Raw genomic sequence first — 19,587 nt, forward strand, 5'->3', positions numbered from 1 at the left:
AATCCCCTGCTGCAAGTGGGAACGGGTTGTGGAGCAGGTGAATCCACAGGAAAGGTAGGAGAGAGCCTCAGAATTCCTAGCCAGGCAGATTGATGAAGGCATTTCTCTCCTGAAGCTAGTCAATTAAGACTGGAAGAAGTGATTTTCTTCAAATGCAAGGATAGAAATGGAAGACTTCAAGAAAACAAACAAAAAATGGAAACATGATATCACCTAAGGAGCACAATAATATTACAGTAACAAATCCAAAGAAATTGAGATCTATGAATTGCTTGACAATAAATTTAAATTGTTTTAAGAAAATTCACTGAGCTATAAGAGAACAGATACACAACTCTATGAAATCAGAAAAACAATGCATGAACAAAATGGAAGTTCAGCAGAGACAGAAATAAAAAACAAATTCTGCTGCTGAAGAATACAATCAGAAAGGAAAAATGCAATAGTCAACAGCAGATTTGATCAAGCAGAAGAAAGAATCTGAATTCCAAGACAGGTCATTTGAAAATATCCGGCCAGAGGAGAGAAAAAGAATGAAAGGATTAAAGAGCGCTTATGAGATTTATGAAACAACATTAAGAGCTAACATTTGCATTATGGAAATAATAAAGGAGAAGAGAAAGAAGGAGCAGAAAGCTTATTCAATAAAAAATGGCTGAAAGCCTTTCAAATGTGGGAGAGACACAGACATTAAGGTATATGACGCTCAAAGGTCTGCAATCTGCTTCAACCCAAAAAAGACTTTGCCAAGACACATTGCACTCAAACAGTCAAAGTAAAAGAATTAAAATTTTTTCCTTTTTTTTTTTTTTCTCTTGAGACAGAGTCTCACTCTTGTCCCCAGGCTGGAGTGCAGTGGCACGATCTTGGCTCACTGCAACCACCTCCTCCCAGGCTCAAGCGATTCTCATGCCTCAGCCTCCCAAGTAGCTGGGATTATAGGCATGCACCACCATGCCTGGCTAATTTTTTGTATTTTTAATAGAGATAAGGTTTCACCATGTTGGCCAGGCTGGTCTCAAACTCCCAGCCTCAAGTGATCCACCTGCCTTGGCCTCTCAAAGTGCTGGGATTACAGATATGAGTCACTGTGCCCAGCCAAAAATCAAAGAGAATTTTTATATATTTATTTTTATTTTTTAATTTTTTTGATTTTTAACAGCTTTATGAAGATATAATTAACATATCATACAATTTACCTATTTAAAGCATATAAGTTAATTTTATACTTTTTAAAAATTATGTTTATAGTATAGTCACAGATGTATGCAACCATTACCACAGTCAACTTCAGAGCATTTTCATCACTTCAAAAATGAATCCCTTACCCCATAGCTATCACTCCCCTATGCCTTCATCTACCACCTCATTGATTCCTCAAGGATCTAGAACTAGAAATACCATTTGACCCAGCCATCCCACTACTGGGTATATACCCAAAGGATTATAAATCATGCTGCTATAAAGACACATGTACACATATGTTTATTGTGGCCCTATTCATAATAGCAAAGACTTGGAACCAACCCAAATGTCCATCAATAATAGACTGGATTAAGAAAATGTGGCACATACACACCATGGAATACTATGCAGCCATAAAAAAGGATGAGTTCATGTCCTTTGTAGGGAGATGGATGAAGCTGGAAACCATCATTCTGAGCAAACTATCGCAAGGACAGAAAACCAAACACTGCATGTTCTTACTCAGAGGTGGGAATTGAACAATGAGAATACTTGGACACAGGGTGGGAAACATCACACACTAGGGCCTGTCGTGGAGTTAGGGTGAGGGGAGAGGGATAGTATTAGGAGATGTACCTAATGTAAATGACGAGTTGATGGGTGCAGCACACCAACATGGCACATGCATACATATGTAACAAACCTGCACGTTGTACACATGTACCCTAGAACTTAAAGTATAATTTTTAAAAAATGAAAAAAAAATAATAAAAAAATTTTAAATAGAGATCAAAGGAATTTTTAATGCAGCACAAGGAAAAAGAAGCTTATCACATACGAGGGAGACCCCATAGGCTATCAGATTTCTCAGCAGAAACCTTGCAGGCCAAGAAAGAGTAGGATGATATATTCAAAATGTTGAAATTTAAAAAACAAAAATAGGGCCAGGCACGGTGGCTGACGCCTGTAATCCCAGCACTTTGGGAGGCCGAGGTGGGCAGATCACAAGGTCAGGAGATGGAGACCATCCTGGCTAACAGAGTGAATCCCTGTCTCTATTAAAAAATACAAAAAAATTAGCTGAATGTGGTGGCGGGTGCCTGTAGTCCCAGCTACTAGGGAGGCTGAGGCAGGAGAATGGTGTGAACCTGGGAGGCGGAGCTTTCAGTGAGCCAAGATCGTGCCACTGCACTCCAGCCTGGGTGACAGAGCAAGACTCCATCTCAAAAAAATAAAATAATAAAATAAGATAAAAATAACAAAAAAACCCCTGCTAACCAAGAATACATTACCTGATAAATCTGTCCTTCAGAAAAGGAAAGATTAACTTTCCCAGACAAACAAAAACTGAGGGAGTTAAATCACCACTAGACCTACCTTGTGAGAAATGCTAAATGGAGTTCTTCAAGCGGAAACAAAAGTATGCTAATTCTAATGCTAATATGAAAACATAAAAAGGTATAAAACTCTCTGGTAGAAAAATTTTGACTATACATATATAGTCAAAATCAGAATATTCTAATATTGCAGTGGTTATGTGTAAATCATTTTAATGTGTGTACAGGCTAAAAGACAAAAATATTAAAAATAACTAGCTTTGGTAATTCATTAATTGATACACAATATAAAAGGATGAGTATTGTGACAGCAAAAGCATAAAATGGGGGCATATAAAAGTGTAGAGTTTTTGTATGTGAACAAAGTTAAGTTGTTATCAGCTTAAAATAGACAATAAGATGTTTTATGTAAGCCTATTTTAACCACAAAGCAGAAACCTGTAGTAGACACACACAGCTAAAGAGAAAGGGATCTGGCCGGGTGCGTTGGCTCACGCTGGTAATCCCAGCACTTTGGGAGGCCGGGAGATCAAGACCATCCTGGCTAACACGGTGAAACCCCATCTCTACTAAAAAAGACAAAAAAATTAGCCAGGTGTGGTGGCGGGCGCCTGTAGTCCCAGCTACTTGGGAGGCTGAGGCAGGAGAATGGTGTGAACTTGAACCCAGGAGGGGGAGCTTGCAGTGAGCCGAGATCGCACCACTGCACTCCAGCCTGGGCAACAGAGAAAGACTCTGTCTCAAAAAAAAAAAAAAGAAAGGAATCTAAGTATACTACTAAGGAAAATCATCAAATCACAAAAGACAGCAAGAGAGGAAGAAAAGAACAAAGGATCTTTAAAACAGCCAGAAAACAATTAACCAAACGCCTATAAGTTCTTACCTGTCGATAATTACTTTAAATGTAAATGGGTTAAATTATCCAATCATAGACATAGATTGGCTACATGGATTTAAAAACCAAACTGTATGCTGCTTACCAGAGTCACTTTAGCTTTAAAGATATACATAGGCCATAAAGGGATGGAAAGAGAGAATCCATGCAAATGGAAACAGACATAGAGCAGGGTAGCTTTATTTATTTATTTATTTTTGAGACAGAGTCTCACTCTATCACCCAGGTTGGAGTGTAGTGGTGCAATCTCTGCTCACTGCAACCTCCAACTCCTGGGTTCAAGTGATTCTCATGCCTCAGCCTCCCAAGTAGCTGGGATTACAGGTGTGTACCACCACACCCATCTAATTTTTATATTTTTAGGAAATGGAGTTTCACTGTGTTGGCCAGGCTGGTCTTGAATGCCTGACCTCAGGTGATCCGCCCACCTTGGCCTCCCAAACTGCTGGGATTATAGGCATGAGCCACCATGACTGGCCAAAGTTAAATCCATTTGGTCTAAGGTGTAATTCAAATCCAATGTTTCCTTATTGATTTTGGCTGGATGTTCTATCCATTGTTGAAAGTGGGGTACTGAAATCCCCTATTAATTCTACTGCTATCTATTTCTCCTTTCAGATCTGTTAATATTTGCTTTGCATAATTTTAGGTAGTCCACTGTTGGCACACACACACACATGCACATACAGCTTGTTAGATCCTCATAAAGAATTGACCCCATTAAGGCCAGCCACGGTGGCTCATGCCTGTAATCCCAGCACTTTGGGAGGCCAAGGTGGGCAGATCATGAGATCAGGAGATAGAGACCATCCTGGCCAATGTGGTGTATCGAATATTCCATTTAATAGCACAGAATATACATTTTCCTCAAGTACATATGGAACATTCTCCAGGATGGATCATATGTTAGGCCCAAAAGAATGTCTTTAAAATACATTTAAATAAGAAATACAATTGAAATAATCATATATTCCTTAAGACATAATATCATATTAAGCAACTTTTCTGATGCTTACAATGATAGGAAATTACACAACTACATATTATTTCACAATGATAAGAAATTACCCACCAACAGAAGGAAAACTGGAAAATTCAAAAATATGTAGAAATTAAACAACAGATTCTGAACAACCAATGAGTCAAAGAAGAAATCAAACAGGAAATCAAAAAATATTTTGAGACAAATGAAAATAGAAATACTTTCTATTTCCATTACCATATCAAAACTGATGGAATGCAGCAAAAACACTTCAAGGAGGGAAATTATAATAATAAATGCCTATGTGAAGAAATATCTTAAATAAATCACCTAACTTTACACCTGAAGGAACTAGACAAAGAAGAACAAACTAAACCCAAAATTAGTAGAAGGAAGGAAATAACAAAGATGAGAACAGAAATAAATGAAATGTAGACTAGAAAAATAATAGAAAAGATCAGTGAAACCAGGAGTTTTATTTTTTGAGAAGAAAAACAAAATTGATGAAACTTAGAGTAAGAAGGAGAAGTCTCAAATAATTGAAATTGTAAATGAAAGAGGAGATATTACAACTGATACCACAGAAATACAAAGAATCATAAGAGACTATTAGGAACAATTGTACTTCAACAAACTGGATAACCTAGAAATTAATAAATTTCTAGAAACATACAACCTACCAAGACTGAGTCATGAAGAGAGAGAAAATCTGTGTAGACCAATAACAAGTAAGTAGATTGTATCAGTAATCAAAAATTGTCCGTAGAAGTAAAACCTAGGTCCCAGTGGCTTCACTGGTGAATTCTACCACACATTCAAAGAAAATAATACCAGTCCTTCTCAAAGTCTTCCATAAAATTTCAGAGGATGAACACTCCAAACTAATGGTCAGCATTACCCTGACACAAAAACCAGTCAAGGACACTATAAGAAAATAAAACTATAGACCAGTATCCCTGATCCTCAACAAAATACTGGCAAACCAAATTTAACAACACATTAAAAGGATCATACACTATGATCAAATGGGATTTATCCCTGGGATATAAGAATGGTTCAACATATGCAATTCAATAAATGTGATATACCATAAGAGTAAAAATTATATGGTCACCTCAATAGATGCAGAAAAAGTATTTAACAAAATTCAACACCCTTTCATGATAAAACCTCAAAAAAAAATAGATATAGAAGGAACTTACCTCAACACAATAAAGACCATTTATGAAAAGCCCACAGCTAACATTATATTCAATGATGAAAAAGCTGAAATCTCTTCCTCTGAGATCCAGAACAAGGCAAGGAGTTCCCCTCTTACCACTCTATTTAGTAGGATTGGAAGTTCTAACATGAGTAATTAAACAAGAAAAAGAAATAAAAGGCATCCAGATCTGAAAGGAAGAATTAAAATTGTCTCTGTGTGCAGATAACATGATCTCACGTATAAAAAAACTGTAGAGATTCTATGAAAAAACATTTAAAAATAATAAATTCAGGAAAGTTGCTGGATACAAAATCAACATATGAAAACTGTTGCATTTCTATATACTAATGAACTATCTGAAAGACTAAGCAAAAAATTTCATTTACACTAAGATCAAAAAGAATAAAGTACTCAGAAATAAGTTTAATCAAGGAGGTGAAAAATCTGTACAATGAAAACTACAATGCATTGATGCAAGAAATTGAAGACAAATTAATGGGAAGATATCCCAAGGACATGGATCAGAAGAATCAATATTGTCAAAATGTCCATACTACCCAAAGCAACCTTAAGATTAAACACAGTCTCTCTCAAAATTCCAATGGCATTTTTCATAAAAATAGAACAATCTTAAAATTTGTGTGGAATCTCAAGAGAACTTGAATAGCTAAAGCAATCTTGAGAAAGATCAAAGCTGATTCACACTTCCTGATTTCAAATTATATTACAAAGTTACTGTAATCAAAACAGCATGATCATGGTACTCTCATAAAAACAAACATACAGGCCAGTGGAACAGAAAGCCTAGAAATAAACTCATACATATACTGTCAACTAATCTGTGACAAGAATACACAATGTGGAAGGGATAGTCTTCAATAGATACTGTTGTGAAACCTGGATAACTACATGCAAAAAAAAAAAAAAAAAAAATGGAATTGGATTCTTACATCATACACAAAAATCAACTCAAATGGATTAAAGACAGGGCAGGTGCAGGGGCTCCTGCCTGTAATCCCAGCACTTTGGGAGGCCGAGGTGGAAGGATCACTTGAGCTGGGAGTTTGAGAACAGCTTGGGCAACATAGTAAGACCTCGCCTCTACCAAAAAAATTTAAAAATTAGTCAGGTGTGGTGGCACATGCCTGTAGTCTCAGCTACTCAGGAAAGCTGAGTTGGGAGGATCACTTGAGCCTAGAAGGTTGAAGCTGCAGTAAGCCGAGATTGCACCACTGCACTCCAGCCTGAGTGACAGAATGAGACCTTATCTCAATAACAACAACAACAACAATAACAAAGACTTAAATATAAGACCTGCACTCATAAAATGTGAGGAGAAAACACAGGCATTGATGAGCAATGATTTTTTTTTTTTAATATGACACCAAAAACAGAAGCAGCAAAAGCAAACATAAACAAGTGGGACTAAACTTTTAGCATAGAACAGTAATTTTACCCACCACCACCACCACCTTTGCACCATCATTGCAAATGTCAACACAGTGAAAAAGGTATATAGCTTCTTTGTATTATCATGAAAAGAGTTTGGACATTATGGATTTCCTGAAAAAGGTCTTGCTTCTAGAAAGGAGAATCTGGCTATCACTGCAATGATCAATGATTGACAATCTGAGAATATAGAAAGAATAAAGAGTAAGGGAGGATCAAGGATCAAAGGTAGGTGGAACATAAAGGAGGTAGGTGGAACATAAAGAGTTAATGGAGACAAAGAAGGAGCCTAAGGGAAAGAAAGGAAGAAGAATTTGGGTGGTTTTATTAGTGAGGCCAAAGAGGAGAGAACTGGTAGCTGCAAAGGAAGATACTACCTCTGTGTAAAAGGAAAGTTATAAAACTTTCCGTTGTCATGCCATTTAAATTATAATTAGTATGATATTTCAGGATAAAGTTTCCAACATTATTTAGTTTTACAAACAGCTAAATATTTGAGGCAAAAAGCATGGAACTGTTTAAAATATAAAATAATAACATGGCATTTTATCTGTTACTAGTTACCCTATAAGAAATAGGAACTTTAAAATTTAAGACCTTTCTCAGATCCCATTGAGAATCACTAAAATTTACATTTGGATTTTCAGTGGGAAAAACGACTTCCATCCAGAAAAAACGATACCTTTTTATTTTCAATAGCAGGCAAAGAAATCTAGGTAAGTAACACATTTCTGAAGTCAACTCTTTCCTGTAACCCACCTGCTAGTGTCAGCTTCCTGTCCTCACCACACTGCCCCTCACTTTCTGCAAGAAGAGTGGTCAAACTGACAGGTGACAGCCCACCCTGAAGTAATTTCAGGGCCCTTGACAGGATCCCATGCCTGGAAAATGCCTTTATGACCTTTCACCGGAGATACAATATCTTTGGGTCCCTAAAGAGAGATAAGGTTTCAAAGCACAGCAGACTACCAAGAGGGAATATCTCATCTTAAATCTGTGCTAGTATCTGATGGCTGTCCTGCGAGCAGGTTTGAATAGGCCTGGAGGCCCTATAGCCTTGAGAAAGGAGAAGAGGACGGCACAGGAGAGAAATTTAGAAAGGACTCCTTAAAATAAGACATATGAGCCTCATTTTCCATTTCGAGAAGTGACGTATTAAGCCTTTGCTTTATCTTGTTATATGTACCCATTTGCACTTTTCCCTTTATCTAGATTATTTTAACCCCCTGATGAAATGGTAACTGTAGAGAGAACAACCTGGCGGAAACCAGTGGAAACTTGATTTCTGGTTGGAGCCCGTAGGTTTTGGTTGACAAATGCTGCTTGAGTGTACCTCTCATTCCCATAATGAGGAAAACATTTGGTTCTTCCAGGGATGAACTGGCCCAAAACTCCCTGAGATAAAATGATACATTAAATTTTTATAAAGTTTCATAATGCATAACAATTATAATGAGGCTGAAATAGGAGTGACAGTGCTTTCTTTTTCAGTGAAAAGGCTGAATCCTTCAAAACATACTTTGACCCCAAACCAAGACAGACAAGCTCTGGGTCATTCCAGCTAGGGCAGAATTTGTCCATGGCCAGAGCTTTCTATTGTGTCATCAGGAGCTCAGAATTTAAAAAGATGTCCCTGGAGAGGCTATACACAGCAATAGACTCATTCTTTGCAACGTTATTCAATACTTGGTACTCTTATTCATAAGGTAGTTTCCTTGAATGGTTTTCTTCTGTTATTTATGTGCATTATCTCACTGCCTCAACTGTACCATGAGCCCTTTGAAATTATTCATTGGCCAGGTGCTGTGGCTCACGCCTGTAATCCCAGCACTTTGCCAGGCCGAGGCGGGTGGATCACCTGAGGTAGGGAGTTCAAGATCAGCCTGACCAACACGGAGAAACCTCATCTCTACTAAAAATGCAAAATTAGCCAGGTGTGTTGGCACATGCCTGTAATCCCAGCTACTCGGGAAGCTGAGGCAGGAGAATCGCTTGAACCCGGGAGGTAGAGGTTGCGGTGAGCCGAGATTGCGCTATTGCATCCCAGCCCGGGCAACAAGAGCAAAATTCCATCTCAAAAAACAAAAAAAAAGAAAGAAAAGAAAATAAACAAAGTATTCATCATGGATTACAGGATAAAAACATGGTCTTTCGGGGGCTCGAAGTCTTAGGTTTGAAACCTATTTATGATCTTGGGGAAGTAACTTAAACCCTATGAATTTCCGTTTCCTCCTCAATTAAATAGGACAATATTTCCTGTTTTGCAGCTTTGTGGCGAGTGTTAAATTTAAGCAGAAAGCACACAGTAGGTCCTCAATGAATCAGATCCATTATGATTCTCATTTTAAAAAACAGTGTGAATAGGAACTTGCTGCTGATAACACACACTTGAGAAGCAACAGCCTGATTTGAAAGAACCAGTGTTTGAACTTGACGTTTTTTGTTTGTTTGTTTTTTGAGATGGAGTCTCGCTCTGTCACCCAGGCTGGAGTGCAGTGGTGCAGTCTTGCCTCACTGCAGCTTCCACCTCTGGGTTCAAATGATTCTCCTGCCTCAGCCTCCTGAGTAGCTAAGATTACAGGTGCGCGCCACCACACCCGGCTAATTTTTGTATTTTTTTTCAGTAGAGATAGGGTTTCACCATGTTGGTCAGGCTGGTCTCGAACTCCTGACCTCATGATCCGCCCGTCTTGGCCTCCCAAAGTGCTGGGATTACAGGTGTGAGACACCGCCCCAGGCCTAAACTTGACGTTATTTATAAGCAGCTGCCAATAAAATTATTATTATCCCAAAATATTGTCACTTGCATGTGCATGTGGGTACAGTGCTGAGCACTGTGCAAAGATGGTGAAACAAAAATGAATTCAGAAGATACCTGAATTCAGGGGAAATATGGGCAAATGATATGGTAGCCAAGGGATTTGGACACCAAAAGAACAAAACTGAGTTGCTTTTATGAGCAGGAAAAATGGTTCCTATATTTATTGTGCAATCCTCAACAAAGGAAATTAAAAAACAAATTTTTTGTGGTGAGGGGGTTGGGGGTGTTGAGGATAAGGGACAGGGATGTGCCAGCAAGCCCACTACCCATACACAACTCAATTTTTGTTCTCTTTTAGTTTATATGCATGCATAATTTTACATAAGAATAAAGCAATTTCTATATTTAACATAAGACCATAAGCATTTTCCAATTGTCCTTTTGAACCGTTATTTTACATAACCACATAATACTGCAATAAGCTGACATAACATCATTACCTAATGCTTGTCTACTTGTGGACATTTATTCATTTACTTATTCAACATTGAGCATTTAGAATTTTGTCAGTTTGTGGTAGCAGCTGGAAATGCAAAGACAGTGTTCCTCTTTCAAGATGCTCAAAGACAAGAAAAGAAATCATTTCAGTCCACAGCACTTGCCAAGAGGACATACACGTGCAAATGAAACGGGAGCCCCAGGGGGACAGCGGCCCCTCCTGCTAGACACAGACACGCAGGAGCAGACTCAGTTTTCAGTGTTGGAATCAGACAAGGCTTTTCTGACCGTTTGAGCAGAGGATTGCGCTGCGCAGGAGGCCCCCGTTTGACTGTTTTATGCCCCTTATGCTTCTCTGTCCATCCCAGAACTCATTCTCACCTTCTAGTTTGTCAAAATACTCTCTCATCTCCTTTCATCTCAGATACAAAAGACAGGCAACAACCTCAAATATAATCCCAGTTGTATTTGCATTTTAATGTGATCTAGGCTGAATAGATACAGCTCAGCCAGCCTCCATTGTCCAGTAAGACAAACGGGGTGGGGTTTTGGCTCTCCTTGTGTCCTTAAAATTACTCTGCCTTAGACCAGTGCCTCTTTGGCTTGCAAGTACATCTGACTTTTTCTAAGCCCTGAAAATCTGGCAGCTAGACCCTGACCTGGCACTGTACCTGGAGAGAGCCATTTCCATTCCACAGATGGGCAAAGCACCCTCTCTACTGGTCATGTCATGAACTGTTACAGATTCATTGCTGAAATTTCACTGGATTGTGGTGAGGGGGTTGGGGGTGTTGAGGATAAGGCACAGGGATGTGCCAGTTCATTTCAGACATATCATGAAACCTGTAGCAGTCACTTGCCCCAAACACAGACACGCACACGCACGCACACAGAGACCTGCCACTGCCTGGATGGAAGGTCACATTGCATGGGGCAGTGGTGAAACATTAGCCATCAATGACCTTTCCAGTGACGCAGGAAGCCAAATCATGGGATGGTCTATGCGAGAACAGCCCAGTGACTCAGCTTAACTGGAGGTAGAAGTTGTCCAGGACACCACTTCTGTGAAATGGGAGACAGCATGCTGTTTTTCACCAAAGGCTGCTCCTTTGTGTAATCCCTTGGGCGCCCTCGGGCTGTGCTGCTCCAGGCCCCACCCACTGGCCCAGTGAGGGGCTCCCTTCCACAGGAACCCCTCAGTCACACCCGCATGCTTTCTCCATTCCCGGTCCCCGGGGACGAACAAGCAGGAAATGGCGGCCCTGCGCTGAAACAGCAGATGCACGTGGGGCAACAGGATTTGGACACGGTGTTAGCCTTGGAGCCAGGTTACTTGGGAATCTGTGAAAACAAGCTCTCCAAGTCTGGAGAGATGCTCTCCTGTGCCTGGAAGAGTGAAAGCACCATTCCTCAGCTCAGCGTTTCTCCCCCATTGTATGCTTCTCGGGGAGAAAAGGACACGATTTTCACACACACACACACACACACACACACACACACGCGCGAGTACTGTGTATTTCTGCAACACTGGGGTAAACGGATGAGGCCTGTGAGTGGAGCCCCAGCATGATCTCCAGTACCCCACCTCCTGCCTCCCACCCCAGGGCCGAGGGCTCGCTACATGGCATCCGTTAACCCAGAGGTTCCCAAAGTTGTAGCTGCCTGGGAATCACCCGGAAGGCCTGTAGGAACACAGTAGGTCTGAGGCGGGACCCAAGACTTTGTATTCCTAACAAGGTCCCAAAGAACCCTGGGATCTTGCTGGAGCTGTTGATTTGGGACCACACCTTGAAAGCATCGTCCTGCAGTAGCTGCCCCAGGCAGCCAAGAGCAGCCACTGCCTCTCCCCACCGTGGCTCCGTGGCTCCCGGGCTGTCCCAGAAACACTCCCTCTGGCCTGATTGGAAAGATGACCGGGCTGTTCTTTTCTTTACGGAAGGCTTTTGTATTTCCCCCATGAAGAGGAACAATATAGAGATTCGGTTTCCGGGCAGCCCGGCTGTTCCAAAACCGTGGGTGCATCTGTGACTGTGGTGGGGAAAGAACACAGATGGTGCTGCCAGGCCGTCTCCAGACTGTGGAAGCCACAAGCCACCGGCGTCTGCTTCTGTGGAGAAACAAACTTCAGCCACCCACGGGCGCCCCCGCACGGGCCGGGCTGATTCCTCGAGAGTGGCTGGCGCTGGGCCTGCCCAGCACTCTCCCCTACCCTATCCTTACCTTCCTCCCCTCCGCTATCCTCTGGGGCAATTCAGAAACGGTAGGGTGGATGTGAGAAGGGAGTGGAGGATGGGGAAAGGCAGGTTGGAAAACCTGGCCTCGAGGTAATAAAAGTGATTTCCCACCTAGTGAAGGCAGCACTGACATCCGCTCCATGCAGTCCCGGGATGGCCACCAAGTGAGGGAGCAGCAAAAAGGAGAAGACGCAGGGAAGGAGAGAAGAGGCTCTGCCTCCCAGACTGCAAAGGAGATCCACCGCTTCCAACTGAGAGCATTCCTAGGCTTCAACCACAGCCCTCGTTCTTCTGAGAGAGTACAGGCAGGAAAGACAGACGTTCACAGTCTTGATTTTTTTTTTTTCCTCCAGAAATTACCTAGAGATCCCCAGGACTGCCATGCTGGGCCAGACTCACAGGACACTACTTCCCTGAATTATTCGCTTCTAGAACTATTGATGATGGGTTCGTCTAACCCTTCCTTGATTTGTTTGTTTCCATTATGTTATTTATAAAGATAATGGGTTGTATGATAAATACTTCTTTTTTCTTCTTCTCTCTTCTTTTTTTGGGAAGGAATCTCGCTCTGTCGCCCAGGCTGGAGTGCAGTGACGTGATTCTCGGCTCACAGCAACCTCTGCCTCCTGGATTCAAACAATTCTCCTGCTTCAGCTTCCCATGTAGCTTGGATTACAGGTACCCACCACTACGCCTGGCTAATTTTTGTAGTTTTAATAGAGACAGGGTTTCACCATGTTGGCCAGGCTGGTGTCTTGAACTCCTGACCTCAGGTGATCCACCCATTTTGGCCTCCCAAAGTGCTGGGATTACAGGTGTGAGCGCCCGTGCCCAACCTTCTTTCTCTCTTTAAATTATCTCTTAAAATTGATTCTCTCCTTTGGGTGTTCATCCTACAAGTTGATTATGGAATTGGTTCATTTATTCTTTCAACACACACCTAACAGCACTTTGGGCCAGGGGTTGGGGTTGCAGAGCCAAGCAAGACCTCATGCTAGCTCTTTTAGCCTAGTGAGGACAGACATGTGGAGAACTTCAAAGGTGAGAAAGTGGTAAGGAGGGGCCACACGGCACACTGTGGCACATTAGCGAGGACGGCTCTGTGGAGGGGTGAGCGTGCTGGGGAGGGAGTGATGGAGAAAATGGCATGGCAGAGCGGAAGTTTGGGCAGAGTCTGATGGGGCCCCCACCTGTCCCCCTAGTGAGACCTCTTCTAGTTTTCTATCTTTTACCACAGACAGGAGTTTCTGCCCTTAGCAAAAGCTGCAAGTGCATTTAAAACCTGACCTCCCCAGTCCTCCTTTTTATCTCGGGTTTTCTTCCTGCACTGTCTCAGCTGACTCTTCCCAAAGGACTCTTGGCTGATAAGTTTCATGCATTCCTGTCGCTTCCTTATCCTCCAAAATAAGGTGGGCTCTTTAGAAATGGGAAAGAGTCTCTGGAATTTGAATGGTTCATAAGAAGTCTCTTCTGGGCAGGGGACCAGATCTCATGACAGTTCCTTTCCAAGTGTGCACAACAATAAACAGGAGTGCTTATAATTAAAAAAAAAAAAAAAAAAAAAAAAAAAAGACACAGATCGCTCAAGCTCACTCCCAAAAATGGATTCCTTAGACCCAGGTTGGGGTCCTGGAATTTCATTTTTCACCAACATCCCCGTGTTCCTGCAATAATTGGGCAGTGGCCACCTTTTGAGGACTACTGACTCATTAGAATAAAGCCCTCAAGGTTTGAAGGCTCTGGTCACCTATTCAGAGGACCGCCTGGGCTGTTGATGAGTAGGGAGTTTCCTCCTGAAAATAGTGCTCTGGGGGCTTGGCAGATCTGATGAAGTCCCTGGCTTGGGAAGAAGCCCCCAGGCAACAAGCTGGTGCGTGGTCCAGGGCTGGGAAAATGCTCATTGGTGACTCTTCTGCAGAAGGGGTCCCAGGGGACATCATTCACTGTGCCAGCAGTAAGCAATGCTGGTCGGGCTCTTGGGATCCTTCTGTAGGAGGGGCTAAGCATATTCTCTGTCTGTGGAGAGCATGACAGTGCCTGAAGGGCTTCATCTTCATCTGCATGATCTCTTTTGACCATTGCAACTACAGCATGAGGGAGGCAGGCTTTGAGTCACGTAACCAGTGGCAGCACCAAGAGATATGTGGGAGGGGCTCAGTATTGCCCTGGTTCCCAGTCACCAAGGCTCCCGAGCCGTCTCTAGTTAGCTTATAATCTAAGCAAAAGGTAAGTCTACTGAGATATCTTGTTGGGCTACACCTAAATGTTTGGAATGTCTATTTTATACTGAGTGTGCCTAAATGTCAGCAATGTTATCATGACCTAGAATTCAATTATGAAAACAAACCATAAATAGAATAATATTGCTTGCATTTGATGTTCATACTGTTTCTCTGAAGAACTGAAGACTCACCTGTACCAGATGTATTGGTGTAAAAATAATAAACAATCTGTAATAAAAAGAAATGGCAAAGCCAAAAAAAAAAAAAACAAACAAAAACTAAGCAACAGAGTGTGCCTGTGCTTCCAAACCATTTTCTGGCACCCCACTCCCCTTCTTTAGGGCACATTGGTGTTCATAAGTGCCTCCTATAAAGAAGACTGGAGCCTCACTCAAACAACCATTTTGCAGAAAAGTAAACTCAGACCCAGGCTTACCAAAAGATGCATGACTAGAAAAGAATTGAGTCGGAATGAGGGCCCCACTCTTGAGATTCCCAGGGGAGGACTTTCCTGTCCCATTCGGCTTCCTTGGGAAAGGGAAGGTTGGATCAACCTTGAGCAGGGAGTGGCTGGCAGCAGCCTCAGCCTCAGGCAGGTGCCAGTCCATCCCCACGACACAGAGGGATGCCTTCAAGGAGGAGTCTGCGCCGATGACCAACCTGAGGGCATCAGATGTTTGCTGTCTTCCACCTGGCAGGGAACTGCTGCTGGCTCTTCTGCCTCCCAAGGCCTGAGACACGATTGCCTGGATTACTCCATGGAGCCGGGGCCTGTGCAGACCCTCAAGAGAGGTCTTTTGCACCCAACCTGTTGGGCAGCCACCCTGGTGCCCTCAAAGTGCCCCCTTTTCTGTGCCTACCTCATCTTCGGGGCCTCACAGTGAGGATCTGGCCAGTGACAGGGGCTGGGGAAGACACACCAGGGTAGAGAGGTGGACGCTCTGGGCTTCTGGTTATGATGATGACGATGGCCAGACTGGTGATTCCCAAACTGGAGGGTCCTTGGGATCTTCTGGCAAGGCAAAAAGCCAGCATGCCATACCTACCAACTCCTGAGTCAGATACCAGGAAAGAACCTGAGGTTATCTATGTCAAGCTCTTTGATGACAATTTTGTGTTGGATAAAGTTTAAAGCACAAATCCATTCATGCTTTCTCATGTTTATTTTAATGACTGTTAAGTACTTTCAAGTCTGCAGCTGGAAATGTATCTTTAAAAACCACCTTACTTTTGAGTGATCTCTACTCTGAGGGGCTGTGGCCCATGTGGTGCACCCAGAACAGTAGGGCATCCGAGGACCACCATCCCAGGCTCACAGGTGCTGGGCACCGGCATCTGGGGCTCGTGACGGCCGAGCTGCCAAATGCTGCTACAGGGGCCCCATCCATCCTTCCTCTGGATGAGCTGGGCAGCGGCTTTGCTGCTCTTTCTGCCTCCCATCCCAGGCTTTACTCTGCATCCTCAGCTTGGAGTTCTGTGCTCTCCCAGAGAAGAGAGGACTCTGCCTGCCCTGCTACCGCCTGAGGATGACGGCAGCATTTTGAAGCCTGGCCCCCGGACGGGTTCATCGGTCCAACCACAGATGCCTCTTCCACCCAGCTGTGCCGCCTGGTCCCTATGAAATGTAAAAGTAGGTGGGTTCACCCTTCTGGAAACAGACTTTGGGTCTGGCTCTGGGCTGGACTCTAGTTCAAGTCTTAAAAACTGTCCAAGAGGCAGACCCAGGTTAGCCCCATGCTGGGCACTGTGGGGTTCCCAGCGCCTTCCAGAATCTACTTCCTAATCTACGTGTTATCATTGTTGCCACCTCAACCCCAAGTTTGTCCCCAGAGCTGGAGGCTTGACTGTTGTTCACTTAAAGGCCACTGGAGGGCAGTAAGAAGCACTTCCCCATTTGCACCCTTCCCGTGGGCCTCATCCATCCCCACAGCAGGGACTGTCAGATCTGCCTGCACCACAATCACCTGAAAGTCTTGTTCAAATGCTTTTGTCCTGTCTCTTACTTGCCGTGTGACTTTGGGCAGCTTACTGACTTTTCTGAGCTGAGTTTCTGAGTTAGCTGGTGTGGGAGGGGGCTGAGAGTTTGCATTCGTAAGTTCCTTAGTGATACGGCTGCTGTGGATCAAGGAGGGCATCAGAGGCTAAGAGTCCCTTGCAGGCTCCTGGGAGCCTGGCAGCCTGGGATTGTGCTCTCCTCGTCTCACAGGAAGCAGGGTGGAGGTGGCTATGGCTCTCCTCCCTGGAAGGTTCCTCTACCAGCTCCACCCTTCAACATCCCTTGTTGCTAAATCCCTAGGGCGCCTCTCCACCAAAGCCTCCGTGGCCAAACAATGAACCTTTCTCCAACCACAGGAGCTCAATAGAGGGTAGATGCCCTTGGAGAGAGAATAGGAAGAAGAGAAAAGTAACTGGAGAAGGCCAGAGAAGGAGACTGGAGCAGTGAGCCCCACACACGGACAGTGGCCCTAGAGCAAGTTGCAGACAGCACAGCCACCATGAGTCTGGGCGCCTGAGATGGGAGACAGTCTGGCCCACTAAGAAGACCCTGGAGATCGAGTCCTAGAGGCCCCTGTCTTAGTCTGTTTGGACTGCTATAACAAAAATACCGTCAACTGGGTGGCTTATAAACACCAGCCATTTCTCTCTCGCAGTTCTGGAGACTGAGAAGTCTAAGATCAAGTTGCTGGCAGCTTTGGTGCATGATGACAGCCCATTCCTCGTAGAGGCTTCTTGCTGCATCCTCACATGGTAGAAGGGGTTAGCCAGCTCTCTGGGATCCCTTTTATAAGGGCATTAATCCCTCATGACTCCCTAAGAAACCCACCTCTCCCTACTTTCACACTGGGGGTAAGATCTGAACATGTGAATTTTGGGGGAACGTAAAATTCAGACCACGGCAGCCCCTCCTGCACTTCCTCCTGGGTACCTTTCCCAGGCACCTGTGGCATACGACTGAGTTCTGGCTGGTGAGATGTGAGTGGAAATGATGCCACTCCCTGGCCTGCAGAGGCCTTCTGTGTGACTCTGTACTCACTCCCTCATGTGGTGTGTCACTGGGATGTCAAAGCCCTGCGATGCCTCAGGATTCATGCCTTGAAGATGATGGCACCTCAGCACCCTAAATGGTTGCATGAAGCCCAGCACCCCCTCCCCAGGCACATCAGACTTTACATGAGAGAAGAGTGAACTGTTGAATGAAGCCACTGGGATTTCAGGGCCTACCTCTTACAGCATCTGCCATTACCTTAACCAACATATCAGCCCCATGCTCTGATGGGAAATGAGAAAGAGCAGATACCACCATGACATACTTCATTAGCTTCATCACAAGCACATTTAACATCTTCTGCTCCAGGATAATAACAGTCACCACGAACTGAGTGTTGACCATGTGTCAGCCTTTCTTAGTAACTGCTTTGCCTGTATTAATTCAGGCAATTCTCTTCACAACAGTCTAAAGGTTAGTAAAAGGTGGTGCTATCACAATCCCTGTTTTGCAGATGCAAGCTGAGTTAGGTGGCTGGGTGCTGTTAGATATTGTGCCCAAGGTCACACAGCGATAGTCTCTAGTAAGAGGCCATCTGTCTCTAGCCCTCACGTGCTAAACTACACCATCTGCTCCCCAAAGATGCAAGGCCCAGTCCTCAACTGTGAGGAGCTTATGTTTCAATTGGGAAGACCTGATATATACCTGGGAGCGTGAATTTGGGATCAGGGAGCAGAATTTTTCTGACCCTACTGTTGCTTGCTAAATTCAGACGTATATGACCCTAGAGTTGAAGGAGGAAAGGAAAATGAGATTAATGGGATAAGGACAGGTCCATAGTAACCTTAGGGATTTGAGAAAATAATGTACAAGTTTGAAAAAGTCTGTGTGACTCACATCCCCAAATTTCCCTTTCCCTTCCATTCTCTGCACCACCCTGCACACTTCTTTAAGTTTATGGTTTCAGGTCTCTCTCAGTAGTTGAACACAGGAGAGAGTCCTGTTGTATCCCTGGAGCCTACAACAGTGCCAGGCACATAGTAGATGCTCAGTAAATATTTGTGGAGTGAATCAATGGGGAGAAACAGTTGGCTGGAACTTGTCAGCTAGTTCCCATCCACTCGGAGTCTCAAATCATTGAACCTTATGGACCGTGGAACACTCAAGAAGCCATTTGGTCCATGCTTTGCTTCTGCTGAGGACTGCCTGCCAGCCACCCCCTCTTTCCTTTTCTTAAAGACTTAATGAGGCCGGGTGCGGTGGCTCATGCCTCTAATCCAAGCACTATGGGAAGCCGAGGCAGGTGGATCACATAAGGTCAGGAGTTTGAGACCAGCCTGGTGAAACCCCATTTCTACTAAAAATACAAAAATTAGCTGGGCATGGTGGTGGGTGCCTGTAATTCCAGCTACGTGGGAGGCTGAAGCAGGAGAATTGCTTGAATCCAGAAGGCAGAGGTTGCAGTGAGCTGAGATCACACCACTGCATTCCAGTCTGGGTGACATGAGCGAAACTCCATCTCAAAAAAAAAAAGACTTAATGAATGTCAGGGCTGATGGAGACCTTTAGATACCATCCAGCTGTGCTGTGGACCCCACTCCTAAAGATTCTGATCGAAACAGTCTGGGTTGCAGCCTAAGCATCGAGAGTTTTTAGCAGCTCCCAGGTGATTCTAATGTGCAGTCAAGCTTTAGAAAAAGGGATGTCGTTCAGCCCCCTCCTTTTCTGGACCAAACTTCAGAGAGGGGAGGGGCATGCCCAGGATTATCCACGGATTATTGACGGGGCTGACCCCAAATCCAGCAAATGCTGCTCTCTACCCAAAAGGCATCTC

The sequence above is a fragment of the Macaca nemestrina genome, chromosome 1, assembly GCF_043159975.1.
Source record: "Macaca nemestrina isolate mMacNem1 chromosome 1, mMacNem.hap1, whole genome shotgun sequence".
Lineage (NCBI taxonomy): Eukaryota > Metazoa > Chordata > Mammalia > Primates > Cercopithecidae > Macaca > Macaca nemestrina.